The following is a 17639-nucleotide window of genomic DNA, read 5'->3' as shown; positions in this document are numbered from 1 at the left end:
TTTCCATGTTTCTGTGTGAATGGGAAAATAGGGCTAGCTATCAATATTGGTGCAGAGAGATCTGGCCTGTGAGGGAGTCCTTAAAACCTTTTGAAATGAACATTCTACTCAAAAACCTTGTAGATCCTAAACACGTAATCCTCCCATCTCTATGTATAAAGTTAGGTTTAATGAAACAGTTTGTAAAGGCTTTACGTAAAGATGGATCATGTTTTAAGTATCTCTGCCAAACGTTCCACGACTTTCAGAAGCTAAACTAAAAGAAGGCATCTTTGTCGAACCTGACATTAGAAAATTGATGTTTGATATGAACTTTGATTCCACAATGACCTTAAATGAGAGAGAAACATGAGTATCATTCAAGCAAGTCGCTAAAAAGTTCTTAGGACATGAAAAAGACACAGAATATGTTTCTATTATAGCTACAATGTTGAAAAAGTTTAAAACTTCAGTATGTTTAATGAGCCTGAAAGTTCACTTTTTGAGCAGTCACCTTGATTACTTCCTGGACAATATGGGAGATGTTAGCGAGGAGCAAGGAGAGCTTTTTCACCAGGACATTAAAATGATGGATAAATGCTACCAAGGTCGCTGTAACACCAGCATGATGGGGGACTACTGTTAGTCACTTCACCGAGAAGTTCAGCAAGCGACTCATCTTGGAAAAAGCTGCCCAAGAAGCTTCAATGAAAGAAAGGGAAAGAAAATACAAACCAATTCCAGCTGACAAGGGAAACCTCCGTTAATGCATGTCACTGTTTTAATTAGCTTCCTGTAAATGTAAACCATGATTATGTTGTAACAAAGCATTTCATGAATTTCCCAGTTTACGATATAGCATAGGATTTTTATACTATATAATAAAAAGCATATTGCTCGAAAACTATGAGCGATACAAAAAAACTAAGGCTAAATTTCGATTCAACTCATAAAAATCTATAAAGGTCAGCTATCAAAGTAGAAAAAGTTATTCAAAAGAAATTTTATTAGTTCAAGCTATCATTGTGGCTACTGCGCTGAAGTCACTTACACTACAGGAGTAAAGACAGTCTCAGAACCTTATGGACTGATAGTGTAAACAGATTACCAGAACATGATCGACCCCAAATAACATTTCCAACAACTACCACCCTGTTGCACAATTCCATCATTCGTCTCATCAAACACAACTATTTTACTTGTACATTGCCAGTTATTTTCTCACACAAAACCGTCTTATTTCCTGGAACAGCTTGTTATTACGCTGGAAAGCAAAAGTAACTGGTACACCTGCCTAGTGCCAGGTAGGGCCACTACGAGCACTTAACATGGACTCGACTGATGTCGGAAGCAGTGCTGGAGGGAACCCTGCAGGGCTCCCCATGAATCCGTACGAGGGGGTGGACATCTCTTCTGGACAGAACGTTGCAAGCCATTTCAGATATGGTCAATAATCTTCATGTCTGAGGAGTTTGGTGGTCATCGGAAGCGTTTAAACTCAGAACAGCGTTCCTGGAACCACCCTTCAGCAATTCTAGACGTGTGGGGTGTCGCACTGTCCTGTTGGAATTGCTTAGGTTCGTCAGAATGCACAATGGACGTGAATAGATACAGGTGATCAGACGGGATGCTTACGTACGTGTCACCTGTCAGAATCGTATCTAGACGAATCAGAGGTCCCATATCACTCCAACTGCACACGCCCCACACCATTACAGAGCCTCCACCACCTTGTACAGTCCCCTGCTGACATACGGGGTCCAAGGATTCATACGTTGTCTCCATACCCTTACACGTCCATCCGCTCGACACAATTTGAAACGAGAGTCGTCCGACTGGGCATCATGTTTCCAGTCATCAACAGCCCAGTTTCGGTGTTGACAGTTCCAGGAAAGCGTAAAGCTTTGTGCCCTTTAATCATCAAGGGTATACGAGTGGGCTTTCGGCTCCGAAAGCCCATATCAATGATCTTTCGTTGAATAGTACGCACGCTGACATTCGTTAATGGCCCAGCATTGAAATCTGCAGCAGTTTGCCGAAGGGTTGCTCTTCTGTCACAATGAACTATTCTCTTCTGTCATCATTGGTCCCGTTCTTGCAGGATCTTTTTTTCGGCCGCAGCGAAGTCGGAGATTTGATGTTTTACCGGATTTCTCATGTTCACCGTACACTCATGAAACGGTCTCGCCGGTAAATACCCACTCTTTGCTACCTTGGAGATGCTGTGTCCCATCGGACTTGCCCAGCTATAACGCCACGTCCAAACTAACTTAAATCATGATAACCTGCAATAGTAGTAGCAGTAACCGATCTAACAACTGCACCAGACTCTTGTTTTCTTATATAGGCATTGGCGACTGCAGCGCCGCATTCTGCCTGTTTACATATCCCTGTGTTTGAATACGCATGCCTACATCACTTTCCTTGGCGCTTCAGCCTATGATTTACAGGTGTAACACATAGCGGCTGAGTAATCAGGTTATGGAGGGTGACCTAGGAGGGAGATAACAGGTACGTCCAATAAAGGAAAGACGGTAAGGAAAAATGGACTCTAAAATGCATGCCTTAAAAGCTATGAACACATATTCACCTTCGATACTGTGACTCAAATCTCTTTTAACAGAAGCTCTTTGCTTTAGATATTTTCAGAGGTGATAGAATGGATCAAATAAAGAAAAAGATGTCCAGTAAACATGGGCTCTAAAGTTCGTACCACGAGAACTATGAGCATTTGTTAATCTTAGTTACCTTTAAACCAATCTCCTGTACTGAATAAGTGCCTATAGTTTTTAAGGTATAGTGTTCTGTAGCTTCGTTTTCTTCGTAAGTCCGTGCGATTTTAGAACTCTGATTTAATTTTCTGTGCTTAGATGCCCGATGCATAGTCATTTAACTACGCTCAGGAACCCACTTTCTTTTCGTTGAGGTAGTTGTTATTTATGTATACCAGGTTTTCATATGATGAAAAATTTATTTTTGCGCCCTATTAGGCACATTTTTTACCGGTTATCGCCATGTTTTACTGATAGTAGTGTCAGCAGTTTTGAGGTTGTTTTGAGATTGCGGAGTTAGGGATAAACTTAATTTCGTAAAGTCGTAATGTATTTCAATTTCAATATATTATTTTAAAAGCCTAAATTGGACGATATCCCTTAGTTACATCTTATAGACTACTGAAGGAATCAAATGAGATGGATCTCACTGTCCAATCGGTACGTTCACGCCGCGCGGTTGGTTGTTTTGGGGAAGGAGACCAGACAGCGAGGTCATCAGTCTCATCAGATTAGGGAAGGACGGGGAGGGAAGTCGGCCGTGCCCTTTGAAAGGAACCATCCCGGCATTTGCCTGGAGTGATTTAGGGAAATCACGGAAAACCTAAATCAGGATGGCCGGACGCGGGATTGAACCGTCGTCCTCCCGAATGCGAGTCCAGTGTCTAACCACTGCGCCACCTCGCTCGGTCACGCCGCGCGGATGTTAGCATTGTTGCACAGTAAACTCGGCTGTCGGGTACGTATACAATTCTTTTTTTTTAAGTTACTTCTTGGCGCAGACGACAGAGAATAAGGTCCGACTCATACCGTGTGTCATAATTGGAACCTGGGATACACGAAGACTGCAGTGTTGCCGAACCTAGGGCGCCGCTCGTGACACCTTTCCTCACCGATCCGAGCTTTAATCAAGAAGCGAAACAGCGCGATATGACGGCACATAATGCTTCATTTTGCGAGCCTTGCACTACGTTGCCGGACGACTAGGGAAACTCACAATAACTGAGACACCACGGTGAGGAAAAGTACGCTGATATCTCCGCATAATGAGGCCAAATGACCGCACCGCCGGCCGCAAAGAGGTCATGTCCAGTTTAAATACGACCGTTTCCGAAGCCTGTGTCTGGTCGACCTGTCGGCATCTCTGATTCCGACAGAATGGCAGCCTCACTAGTTACAGTGTAACGTGACTGGCGAATCGTGATGTGGTTCCGAGACCACAGCCAGATGGGTGGTTGGTTGGCTGATCTGGGGGAAGGGACCAAACTGTGAGGTCATAGATCTAGTTGAGTTAGGGAAGGATGGGGAAGGAAGTCGGCTATACACTTTCAAACGAACCATCCCGACATTTACCTGAAGCTATTTAGGAAAATCATGGAAAACCTGAATCGGATGGCCAGACGAGTGTTTGAACCGTCGTCCTCCCGAATGCGTGTCCAGTGTGCCTAACTAGCTGTAATGGGACTTAGACATTGCAAGCTGCCAATGCTGTTTGGTCGCTTCCGTTTTTGAAGAAGATATCGACGAGCCTGGGCCTCCTCCTGGTGAAGGGTGATACCAAGTGATTGAAAACTACCACACAGAACCTAATGATAGAGACAGCTGTACGCCATGATGCAGATTTGGGTCCTTCTTTTACAACTTCGTGACACCCACCATGCATGACATACTGTTGCTATCCGCTTAAGTGCACGTCCACCTTCGAGAACACTATGGCGGCCCGCAGTTGCTGCCGATGATACGCGGTAGACTTGCGCGTACACACTCTTGTTCTGGCCACCAGAACGGCATCAGCGCCAGTCCCTGAGGCGGACAATGGCCGCAGCCTACGAAGGGCTGTGTACCATTCCTTCCTGCATGAAAGTGTGCCATGCCAGAGAAGATGATCCATACTGCAAATCACTAGCAATAAATATGATTCCAAATACCCCTGTTTCACTAACACCTTAGCATGTATGACAGCCCTCCGTACCGGCTCCTGAGCTGGGCCTCTTGCACCAGTGGCGTCAGCACTCCATCTGCTCAACTTCCATCCTGATCTGAAGGTTTTCAGCTACAGAACTTTAATCGATCTCTTTAATGAGAACAAGCATTGTCAGTCTGCTCACAAACAGGCAGTCCAGGTCGCATGTGACTCAAACACAGATTAACTATTAAATGATAATATTGACTGGATACTTGAGGTGCCACTGACACTTGATCACTATGCGAACCTCAAGCTCTGAGATCGCTGAGCGGACACAGGCTGAGACTGGTGTGAGCATAGCTCTGCCGAGATGTAGCACTGTTCATGAGGCTATCTGAACTCTTTGGGAGGACCCCATGTGGTCTAGTGTTCCGTGGGAAGGATTACTAGAGACCCTACTGCCGCTTGTGAATTCCTTATGCCAAGTGGAATCCTCAAAAGATATAAACAAAATTATCTTGGCATCGCCGTAAAGCTGTAATAATATAATGCAAAGCATGTCCGAGTGCTGGGAGAATCATAATGGGAACAGCGTTGCTAGTCATAGCAGACTGTGGACCAGTTGCTTAAAAAAAAAAAGACTTCGTTCCGTAAGATAGCTGTCTCCCTCCCTATCCCCCTTCCCACTCTCTCTCTTTCTGTCAGCCCAAACAAACCTCAGATAGCCCATCATTGCCGACCGATCGCCATATTATCCTCACTTGCCTTCACTACTCGGCAAACCCGAACGGTCACCCATCCAAGTGCTAGCTAAGCACAGCATCACTTCAGTGATCCGACGGGAACTGGTGATACAACTGGTGATACCACTGCGGCAAGGCCGTTCGCTCAACTGTTGCTGCTTTACACATGTATGATAATTCTGTATTTCTGTAAACGCATAAAAATATACATTTAGCAAAAAACGGTTTCTGGAAGTAAAATGTAGTAAAGATTTCGCAATAATAAAATGCAGTGCATCACAACAAGCAGTGATATCCAAAAGAAAATATAATTATAAAAAGGAAAGTCTGTGAGTGACAATATGTGATGCCGGAAAGTTAGGTGATAAATTTAGGTAACAGTAACAATACACACATGAATCAGTATTAAATAGATAACTAACAAAAATGTAAATCATAAAAGTAAATAACAAAAAGACACACAGGAATCATTAGAGGTAACTAAATTACATGCAAATGATAAAAGCGAAAAATAAAAGGAAAATCAAACGAAGATAAAGTATGAAAGCAATAAGTACGCAGGTATCTCTGTTGCCGCATCTATCGAAGGAACACCATTGCCAGAGGACCCTTCATACGTCATGATACAAGTTGTACTCTGCGTAGGCGAGGGCGAGTAGCTCTTTCCTGGAAATGGGCCGAAGTACAGACGATGTAGAACGCAAATTGGTTGCCAAACCTTTATTAACAATCATATATGATGGTAGAGCAGTGCATCTGAGGCTGGCAGACAGAGGCGAAGGGCGATGTTCATTTTAACCTGCGGATGCCGGCAAAAATATGCCAGCAGCATGATATGGGAATGGTGGGGCAGCTATGAGGCAGCTGGTAGCAAGAGGCAAGCAGATGGTCTGTCATAATTACCCAGGTGGTGATCAACCAGCTGCCAGCTGGAGAGCAGCAGCATATTGCGTCTGTACCCCAGTGTGTGGGGCTGGCTGGAACTCATAACTTGGCATGGACCCTTGAAGCGACGACAGAATGCTTCCTGCTTGAGCTCAGGCACTTAGCCAGCCATCATTGCCTCTCGGCCCAGAGATGATGGCTGTATCTGTATCATACGTTTGGTGACGACTGGCACAGCCTGTGGCTCATCTGTACCAATGGCTACAGGCTTGATCTGAGGACTTAAGTACCACTGTCCAGGGCTCATTTTATGGAGCAGCTGTGTTTCTGTGTCACTTGGAAACTTCTGGAACAGAGCAAATTTACTAGGGTCTCGCTGTTGTCGTGTGGCAATGTGTCAAACTGCTTAAGGGTGTACCACATCCATGTCATTGGCACATCAGAGTCGAAATACAGAACTGAGGGCGTCTGCTGAACTGCTGCATTAGCAGGGCTGGTGGCCAGCTCGAAGGCTATGACTACGTCCAGTTTATGGTGCTGGGCTGCATTCCACGATGCTAGCTTTCTTGGCTGCCACACTCGCATCTGACTTGTCACATGAAATCTATGTGAAATATCGAGCTCTCGTTGAAATGGTTCAAATGGCTCTGAGCACTATGGGACTTAAAATCTGAGGTCATCACTCCCCTAGAACTTAGAACTACTTAAACCTAACTAACCTAAGAACATCACACACGTCCATGCCAGAGGCAGGATTCGAACCTGCGACCGTAGCGGTCACACGGTGCCAGACTGAAGCGCCTAGAACCGCTGGCCACCACGGCCGGCAGCTTTCGTTGAAGTCCAAATTAATCTTCATTACGGAGACCCTATTGTAGTGGTTGTTATTGTGACCAGTTATAGTCCTTAGAAAACTTATGGGCATCATAATTGCGTCATCGTGTCAGAGATTTTGTTCGTACTTAGTCGGTAAAATTAAAGTACAGCCATTCTCGGAGATCCATTGTGGTCTGTATTCATTGTATGGCAGTGAATCTTGGAAGATATGCTAATATGTTAATGCAAAAGTGATTTATGCTGGAAAAAAGATAGTTCCAGTTTCGTTCATCACGTTCATATCTGGCACTATACATTGTCTGTGTTGCGGTATGACATCCACAACGTTTTTTGACAATCCATAACGTGGTTGAATAGTATAGTCCACGAGAACAGATACCGTGCGGTGTTAGTGAAACTGTTTTATGTGAATGGCAGCAATTACACTGCTACACTGACTGTGAGAAAGTATCGCCGACTGGAGTGACCCGATCTTATCAAATGATTTAAAGAGTACGATAACGAAATTCGAAAAGACATATGAGCCTGAGTAGATGAGGAGAGCCAATATGAACACAGTATGCATTGTTGCCCAATTTATTCAAAATGGAATTAGTAGTTCTTGCAACATCACACTGGTGATGCCATGGGTTTCCTCACATTTCTGTCGACCCTCCATAAATTTCTCCCCACCACTGTTTCTCCCAACTCTGCCTCCCATCCTCACCCCTCCCATCCTCTACTCTGCCCTCCCCCATCTGGGAATTGGTGCAAAAATCTCAGTCTGTGAAGAGCTGGTGGTGTGAAAGGATCTCATTATTTCATCGTTTTTGTTTGGGATGAGCAGGTTTTACCCTGTAGCTGGAATTTTCTAATACCGCTGGAAACTGGCAGAGAAAGCTAAGGGAGGCACAAGTATTTCCCACTCCAGTAATTATATGTCCTAATTACGTAATTATACTGCTACAGATCTTCAATAAAAATCATAAGCACAGCTATAAATCCAGTAACATATTGCAAAAACTGGTACAGTTTCAAATTTCATTGAACAGGTGGACGTGTACAGGTAAGCAGGCAACCTCATAAAGCCACAGACACTGGATATCAGCAGGGGACTGTTCAAGGTGGTGGAGGCTCTGTAATGATGTGGGGGTGTGTATAGTTGGAGTGAGATGGGACACCTGATACATCTAGATACGACTCTGACACGTGACACATACTTCAGCATCCTGTCTGATTACCTGCATTCATTCATTTCCATTGTGCATTCTAACGGACTTGGGCAATCCCAGCAGAACAATGCGAATTGTTACAGAGTGGCTACAGGAACACTCTTCTGAGCTTAAACATTTCCGCTGGCCACCAAACTCCACAGACATGAACATTATGGAGCATTTCTGTGATGGCTTGCAACTTGCTGTTAAGAAGTGATCTCCACCAATTCGTAATCTTACAGATTTATAGACAGCCATTCAGGATTCATGGTGTCCATTCCCTCCAGCACTACTTCAGATATTAGTCAGGTCCATGCCACATCGTGTTCCGGTACTTCTACATTCTCGCGGGGGTCCTACACAATATTATGCAAGTTTCTTTGGTTCTGCAGTGTACGAAGATCAAAACATATTGCAAATATCAATAAACACTGTATGCCAGCACTCCTAAACTTGTCCTACGGATCATAAACACCCACACCAGGACCACAAATTGAGTCTATAATAATATTTGCACCATCTGGTAACAGCTCTGAGTTGGTGCACATCACTAGAAAGCTCCATTACTGCTATACACTGAGCGGCAAGACCGTCAACATTACTCTGAAAGCTTGAACTACGGCACTGAGCATATCCCGACACATCCACTCACCTTGAACTGGCCTCTGTGAACCACTAATGCTGCAGCACAGCAGGCGTGGAACTAACTTGGCCTGCATTCGGTGATTGAAACTGTGTGCTTGCATTATATCTGTATGCGGCACAGAGAACTACAATGAGCACAGTCGAGACAGCACTTGCAGACGTCCTTTCTACTGTTTCTAGTGGTCTGGGCTTTCCACTCAGCCAACATGCTCTTGTAATCCTCTATAGTCGTGCGCTGGCGGCGGCTTGCTTTGTTGTTGACTGCCATCTCTGGTCACGTACATTAAGTCTCAGTGACAAATTGAAATACCAGCAAAGCACAAAGCATTTCAGGTCTCTCTCACAAAGCCCACAAAGCGTATTTCCCAAAACGAAATGGGTAGTGGTCTCTGGCTTGTATAATCCTGTAGTGGGTAGAACAAAGATATTCCTTCCTTCCAGGAAGGATTAACAAACACCTGAGGGGTTTAAATATCGGCAACCACGTCAAACAGTGGATATCCTCTGAAGTACACATAAGTGTGTACTTTAGTGACATTCTTCAAACTCGTCAACGCTGTTCTATTCTTCTCGGAAGGATGGGCAATCTCCAGCACTCTTCAGTGTCACTGACCGCTTGAAATGAGGAGTAGGGGGGAAACCAGATATTTCTTCTGTGCAGGTTCCGTCAGAGGCATTCCAAAATCATGCTGGAACCCCTGGACGCTGAGGGAAATATTGACCTTGTGAACAATACTGCTCCATCACTAACATTCAAGTGGATGTGCGCTAGTGGCAGCTTGCTTTGATATGGGACATCTGGTTTGTAGTAGATGGACCAAAGGCATTCCAAAAAGCACTTGTCGCTTAATAATATGTTTCCTACCTTCCCACCTGCGTGGCTGGTCCTTAAGGATGGTATAATACCTCACATGTCTGAACTTTTAGACCTGGATTCTTCCCCTGTAGAAGTATTCCTATTAGTGCCCTTCAAATTCAGGTCTAGCTTTCCCTTCTCTATAAGAATTCCTATTGACTTCCGCCAAACAAGTGTATAGAGAGTGAGTGTGTATAAACCAAACCACATCCACAGTGATCCTCATCCTGCTCTAGCTTTTAGTTGCAGCTGTCAGAGTGTGATAAGTGTGAGTCCGCCATTACGTTTGCTCCTGTGTTTATTGTTCATGTCTGTGAAAGATTCATCAGCATTGAAGAGCAGCCGTGCCAGTGACAGCAAACGTCTGAGGAAGTCAGAGGAGGAATTGCGACTTATTTTCTTTCACAGTATATGTTCAAATTTCGCAGCTTAAACAAATTTAATAGCAAGTGTTTATCCAATCGATGCGTTTTTAGTACACTTTTGTTAGAAAATTGTCGTGTGTTACAATTTCTCATTGTTGTTGTTACAGAATTTATTCCCAAAACGCTGGCTGACATCGATCGACAGCTGAAGGATCAGGTCAATGAGTCTCAGATCCTGGAGCAACCTCCAGCGGCAATTCGGTCGACACAGCAGTCATATGAGTATATATTCTCGTCAAAAAATAGTTCCATGGTCAAATTTCTTACTGCGGAATGCACTGACAAGTGTTAGTAGTATATAACAATTCTTCGTGTTGTTACAGAAAATACACTGTTCGATCTCGGTCAGTTGCTGGAGACTGTAGGCAAGTAGCAGTCTCCAGAGACAATTTAGCCGTCACAGTGGTCATGTAAGTATACACATTCTCGCTACATTTTTTTTTCATAGTGTTGCAATTTCTATTTGTGTGTCCCTGCAGTATAAATTTTTAAATCAGTATGTTGTTGTTGTTGTAGGCAGTTCTGAAGAGCAGGGGGTTGATGAGTCTGAGAGTAGTGTTACACTAGACCCAGTAAGCCCATCGCATTTGTCGTGTAAGTACATGTTCTTTCCATTTAAATGTTTTGCGCAAGGCTTTATATGTTTTTAAATCAATATGTTTTCGTTGGTAATTGTGGAGAGCTGTACCGATGGCTCCACACCAATGCAGATGAAGAAATAGAGCTGTGGGTGGAAGAAATTGAGCAGGAGCTGTGGCTTCCTGAATTCGAATCTGAGAAGTTGGAGTGGGTGGAGGCCATACCAGACGACCTCAGGGATATTGTGTCATTGTGGACGGAGGGAGATATAGGTAATTTTTGTACGAATCTAATTTCTTCGTAGTATGTACAATCAGTATTCTTCCTTTGTTGTAGCAACAGGCAAGTTTATAAGGTGTACTTATTTTTGTTATTCTTTCTCTACAGTCGGCAAGCTGATTGGAGTGCGATCCACTCCACCACCCGCCCAGTATGCAGTGGCTGTGGTGTCAAGGCAGGTGCTGACAGCAACAATAAAATGCGGCCCTGTCAGTCACACTTTGCCCATAAGCTCAAGGCTCACAGCAGCAAAGGCTGGTGTCTCAGCTGCCAGCCCCGCTGCCCCACAACCACACGCCCCACTATCGAGACCCTGCTGCCATCCCCGCCATGGCACCTTTCTGACAGCCGTGGCTGACAAAGACCCATAGGCTTCAACCCTTCCGGCCACTAGTACACCACCGCCGCCATCTGAATCAGGACTGGCAATCACCACCACATACGGCACTGGCAGCCATCCCTGCGGCCTGGGTGATCTTTCTGGCCAAACGTGGCATCTCCACCTCCTCATCTCAACTGGCTGCCTTGTAAGGTGGGTGCGCCACGATAAATACCTCCGTACTCCTCCCTGCAGCCAGCTTTGTTGAATGGATGGAGACAATCATCCAAATTTGTTAGTAGTAGCAGTGGTGAGCCCATGACTAGCAGCAGTTCTGTCTCTCCTCCCATTGGTGAAGGACACCAGGTCAGTAACAAAATGCTGCAATTAAACTATGAGGTGATTGAGAAAACATGTGAGGCGTATATCTCGTTTTCTCGCATAGATAACCCAGCAGGAATTAACAGAACTCTGATTAGCTTTCTCAAAGTGTGCCTTCCCATTCTGGAAACAGAGCTCCTCAAAATTACTAATGACATATGGCATCCCGCCATTAAGTTAGTGCTGTGCTATGTTGCAAACTCTTGCATGCCCAGAACAGTTCCCCAGTTTTGAGGAGACGAGTACTGTGTATATTTTAGGGAAAATGGCGTAGTGTCATGGAGCACACCAATCTCTAAGTGATTTAATGAATTCACTACGTGTGGTACTCAGCACATGTTTTCTGAGATGAAAGTTAAAGCAGTCAGCTGAGTGCTACACCTCGAAATCCATACACACGTCTTTGATCCCCTAAATGAAGGCTCTAGTTGTATCGAACTTTCTCAGGATATAGTGAGAAAGCAGGAAGCTATTAACATTCAAAATGAAAATGACTGGATTTGTTTTGTAAGGCCAGTCATAGTTTGCAAGAGAACTTATACGACAAATCCACAGATTGAATCTCAGTATGGTAGAGATATTGACATTCGTGGGTTTTATAACTTTGACAGTATCAGTTTCCCTGTTAAGATCCAGGACATTACCAAATTTTAGCCACAGAATACTGGATATCGGTTCCTGTTTATTATCTAGACAGATAAAAACGCAATTCAGATGGCCCGAACAAATAGGATAATGTCATTGGACACCTTCAAACCTATGAATTTGCTGCTGTTCTATGAGGGGCACAGTAATAATCACTGCATATGGACCAAAGATGTGTCTCAATTCCTTTCATCCCAGTTGTGTAAACATGGCCATAGCCAGCATATTTACTTAAGGAGTATCAATGCCTTTCCCACAAGCGAGTAATTAGTGAAATATCTTGTGGATAGTTCTACCAAGAAACCGGTACAGATTCTCATGCCCGCAAAGGAAAAGAAATTGTTAAGATTTAAGAATGCTCAGCCCCAGGAGCGATGGCCCTTTGTAGTGTATGTTGACTTAAGTGGTTCCTTGCTATTATGATACGCTGTGAAGGCGACCCTACAGCTTCATATTGTACTTTCAGAGAAAAACACATACCATAAGTGCCTGTGTACCAATTACGTATATGATTCGAGTTGTAATTGCCACAGATTGGTTGCTTGCTGAGTTCGGGAAACTTTCACGGGAAGTTCATAAACTTTACAGCAGTGAAGTTCTCATGATCAAATCGAAGGAGAATGATGATTTGTACAATAGCGCGATTGCCTGTTTATGAGCTGCCGTTAAACAGAAAAGCAGAAAGTCCTCGCAGGAACCACTGTCAACTGAAGGGGAAGTTCTGTTGTGCAGTTCACAGCACATGCAACATGGTGTATAACTCACCACGACACACACCCGTCTTCTTTTACAGTTTAAGAGGGTATGATGCTCACTTTCTTGTTGAAGTGTTGGGCAGTTTCAGTTTGAAGTAAGGTCAGGTTTTGAAAAATACGTTTCATCCTCTAAGCAAATTATGCAAAGAATTGTGCTCCAGTTCCTAGACTTTTTACATTTCATGCAGGCACATCAATCGATATGTTTATTGTGATGACACGAAGCTTTTGACGAGGAAGGAGGTTACCCCATATGAGTATCGGGACTGTATGGATTAACTTAACAAAACCAGACTACCCGGCATAATTGTATTCATCAGTAACCTTACAGTCATTGTCCTGTCAGATGCAGAGTATGAGCTTCCTGTGAATGTTTAGCAAGAGTTCAACATCCTAAATTTAATGCAGTATGCAAAACTTTATACACACTCTGACATGTGTTTGGTTGCTGACGTTTTCGAAAAATTACAGAGTGTATCCATGACAAAATTTATTCGGGACATTTTTGGAAGGTGACTGTCAACAGCCATTAAGTAACGTATAAAATACACATTTCAAACATCAACTGCTTTTATTTTATGCACAAATATGTACCACTTTTGGTTTTGGGCCATGTTTATCATGATGACAGACTGACTTTATACTGTAGCACATTGTACCCATCATGCCCTTGTAGCTGTCATTTGTGAAGATAGGATTGAAACTCTCCCATACTCATAGTATTTACTTGATGACAGAGTGTTACAGTGGTTGTCAATTGTATATATATGTGGAGCAGAATGAACGATTTATCATACTGTAAAAACTTGGTGTTGTGTACCATCTTCACATATAAATATATATGCATCCTATATGTGCTGACAAAATGTGAATAAATAATCACACTATAGGTGCTGACGAAAAAGTTACTTGTAAATAGACCTTTCAGATGAAAACCAGAGGTGTAAATGTCTCTGTCATTAAAAAATTTCGCTTGTAAATATCTGTGCCCCGCACATCATGTGTGCTGAAGAAAATGTACATTTGTAAAAGAGTACTTTTTTAATCTTCACCTGCTGATAGCCATGCAGATCTGATTACTTTTAGTGTAGATGCGCAGTTCACAGTCCATCGAAATTGTAAATGTCCTCAACCGGTTCTACTGTTGGGTGAACTGTGTCTCTCATCCTTCGAAATTGTAAATATTTTTAACACCAACTTGCTGCATCTTGTGCTACTGGTGGGTGGACTGTGGATCTTTCCATGATATACGTATTACTTATTGATATTATTAATAGTGTAAAACATATCTTTGCACTGAATCAAGAATATTGTGAGAAAATTTCTTAGGAACCAGATTGCTGTATCATCTTTTATATCTATGTGTGAAGCAGATATGAAAATTTTTAATGAACTAAATATTGAAATGTATCTGTCATATATTATTATTATTATTTACATCGACACCCTGTCTCATTTGAGTGTTGTTTCTGATCTTTCACTATTCTCTCTTTTTTTTCTCCATGGAGTATCTTTCTATCTTTAGTAAACTTTGTCCCCGGTTTCTTTGGGACTTCATTCTCAGACCTCGTACTCCAATCGTGTATCTTTTAACTGTATAAATTTTTGTTTTCAATTTCTATTGGATGACTTTTGCTACTTATAGGTCAGGTTTGATTTGTGTGATCGATGGTATTGTTGATTTGACCCCTTGTACGTATGTTAAAATTATTTTGGTGAGTCATTTTGGTGATAGCCTGATGATGTGCTCATAGAACTTCACCTTCTCTTACTGAAAACTGTTGCTATGTCTGACATCTTGCCTGTAGTTTTCCTCGAGTGTAATCTGTATCCCTCTTCTGTCAGCTTTGGTCTGAGAATTTTCCTTATGATTTTCCTTTCTTTCTTTGATATGCTTTTCATGTCACTTTTCGTTGGTGTGGTAGTGTCTCACTTGCATACTGTATTACAGGCTTGGTTACTGTGTTGTACTGTCTGACTTTTGTGTGAATGGACATGCATTTTTATAATATTGGTGCTGTGTCTTACCGAATTCTTACTTCTTTTTTTTTGTAGTTGAATGTGCTGTGCGATCTTGTCTCCTCCTGTAGGTTCGACGAGTTTATCTAGATACTTGAAGTGTGCAACTACGTTTATTTTACCGAATTTCTTATCTAATTTTGTTATGTTTCATTTTGAGCAGAAAAATTCAGACTTCTGGAAGGTGATTTGCAGTCCAACGTTATCTGCTCATTCTTTTAGTACCTTTATTTGTTTGGATGCTTTTATTTCGTTGTCTGAGAGTATGGCCAGGTCGTCTACGAAAGCTATGTTCCATATTTCTACTTTGTCCTGGCATCTTCCTAGTCGTGTTGGTTTCTAGTGTCCTTGAGTTTTCAGTTCTTTTTCCCATTCCCTCATTGCTTTATCCAAGACTAGGTTCAATAATATTGGGGGGGGGGGGGGGGAAATCGGTCGCCTTGGCGCACTCCAACTTTGATTTTGAATTTAACTTTCGATGTTAGCGAATGTCTCTCTGATTAATTCTATGTTTTTCGGTGGAGCCCCTGCTCTCCTAGAACGTTGAAACAGGACTGTTGGTCAACAGAATCATACGCTTTCTTGAAATCTACCCATCTTTGGAAGGCTTCGGAAATACAATGCTGGCTATAGATGCTATGATTGCAGTGTCTTTAAAGATACATCATCTTCATCACCATAGAAACCTTGAAACTCTGCAATGATGTTCAAACTTTGGGATGCCACTGTGAAATGCTCTGGGTATGACACAATTCAAATTCATTTATTGAGTTCGCTGCCCAACAACAATGAGTGGGCAATAGTTAATCACATGGTCACATAGAACTAGAGCACATGCAGTGCGTTCTGGATAACTTGCTGAAAATTCAAATTAAATTCATACATCCACTAACCCAGATTTAACTATCTCGTTCTGTTTAGAGCAGTCTCTTACGATGATTAGTATCAGCTCCTGGAATTGCTTAGGGCTGAATGGGCATCCTTCCTACTCAGCACCTTTATAGAAGGAAGCGCAGAACCCCACATACATTTCAAATGCTAGACTGTATACATCTTCACTCCACTGTAGCAATAGATCGTAATATGGACAGAATTCCGAATTCAAGTAGACTCTGACATTACTTAAGTTGCAGTTGCAAATGTGGTGTGTGCACTGATTACACACCTTACACTCATTCCGTCTTAGATACAGTTGTACAATGATTTCCTCGCCATGTAAGTCAACAAGTTGATTATTGTAGTTGGTAATATGTAACTCCAGCCAATCGCATGAACTATCATTGGAAGGTATACAGTATAGCGTCGGTGGGAATCTTAACAATCTTGTAGTCTGATCCAACTGAAGGGAAGAATCTGTAAATTGTTTGAATCAGTCCACTGTTCAGATATGAGTTTATTGTAATGTTACATTCAACCAGGATTGTACTGGTGGAGAGTATATCCAAGTCTGACCAGGCTTGTAAAATTTAGTAGAATCCTTCTTCAAAACTTGTCCCTCTGTTAAACCCAATATTCATCCTATTAAACCTTTCTGGCTAAAGTAAGTAGCTGCATTCATCGTCCTTATTTCAGATTTAAGTGTACTGATATTTGCTCGCAGCTCAATCCCTATTTCATACTGTTTTAAACACTTCGTTCAAATCGTCAGTAGCGTATACACAGGGTTCTATTTTCACGATTTCTTTTTACCATTAATTTCCAGCTGCAGTTTAGTGTTAGCTGCTGTGATATTTGGGATTCTGTTGTATGTTTTCAGACCAGTCAGCGTAATACTCTAATCTCCAACGATTAAATCAGTTGGTGAGAGATAATTTGTACATAATGCTGACGATCATTCTTTTAAAGTCAGATTACACAACTTTCTACCTGAATGTTAAGAACTGAATGGCTGCTTACTCCACTTCCTTACATATCTTTCTTCGTAAACGTCAGGAGGAGCTTGATGCATAGAGGACAAAACAGGTATGTATTAAAGTCTTGATAGTGTCGAAAATTATGGAACACATGTCATCTGACGGTGAAGTACCGTTGTAATTCTTCCAGAGGCTGCAGGTCACCAACTGAGTCGAAATAGTCGATGTTATTTGTATTTTTAGCGTATGCCACCCAGTGAATTACAGGTCCTCCAGCAACATCTATATTCACATTTCCATATTCTCTGTATTTTCACATAATATTCACTAATGTGTCCTCCATAAACACAGGATGGATTCGTTGAATATTGAAATTTTCTATCAAACCTAAGCAGATCTATATGATACCCAGGGGATCATTTTTTATTTATGAAGAGACCTAGTCCTTTCTTGTATAGTTTCATGTATAGTCCTTTTCCGATGGCTGTTGCTTCCATCCTGCAGTTATGTCCTCTTACTACCTCTAGCTGCTCCTGGGAGTTTGGCACGTTCATGACTGTTCTGGCAGT

This window comes from Schistocerca cancellata, chromosome 7 (genome assembly GCF_023864275.1).
Source record: "Schistocerca cancellata isolate TAMUIC-IGC-003103 chromosome 7, iqSchCanc2.1, whole genome shotgun sequence".
NCBI classification, from domain to species: Eukaryota; Metazoa; Arthropoda; class Insecta; order Orthoptera; family Acrididae; genus Schistocerca; species Schistocerca cancellata.
This window is presented reverse-complemented; position numbering follows the sequence as displayed.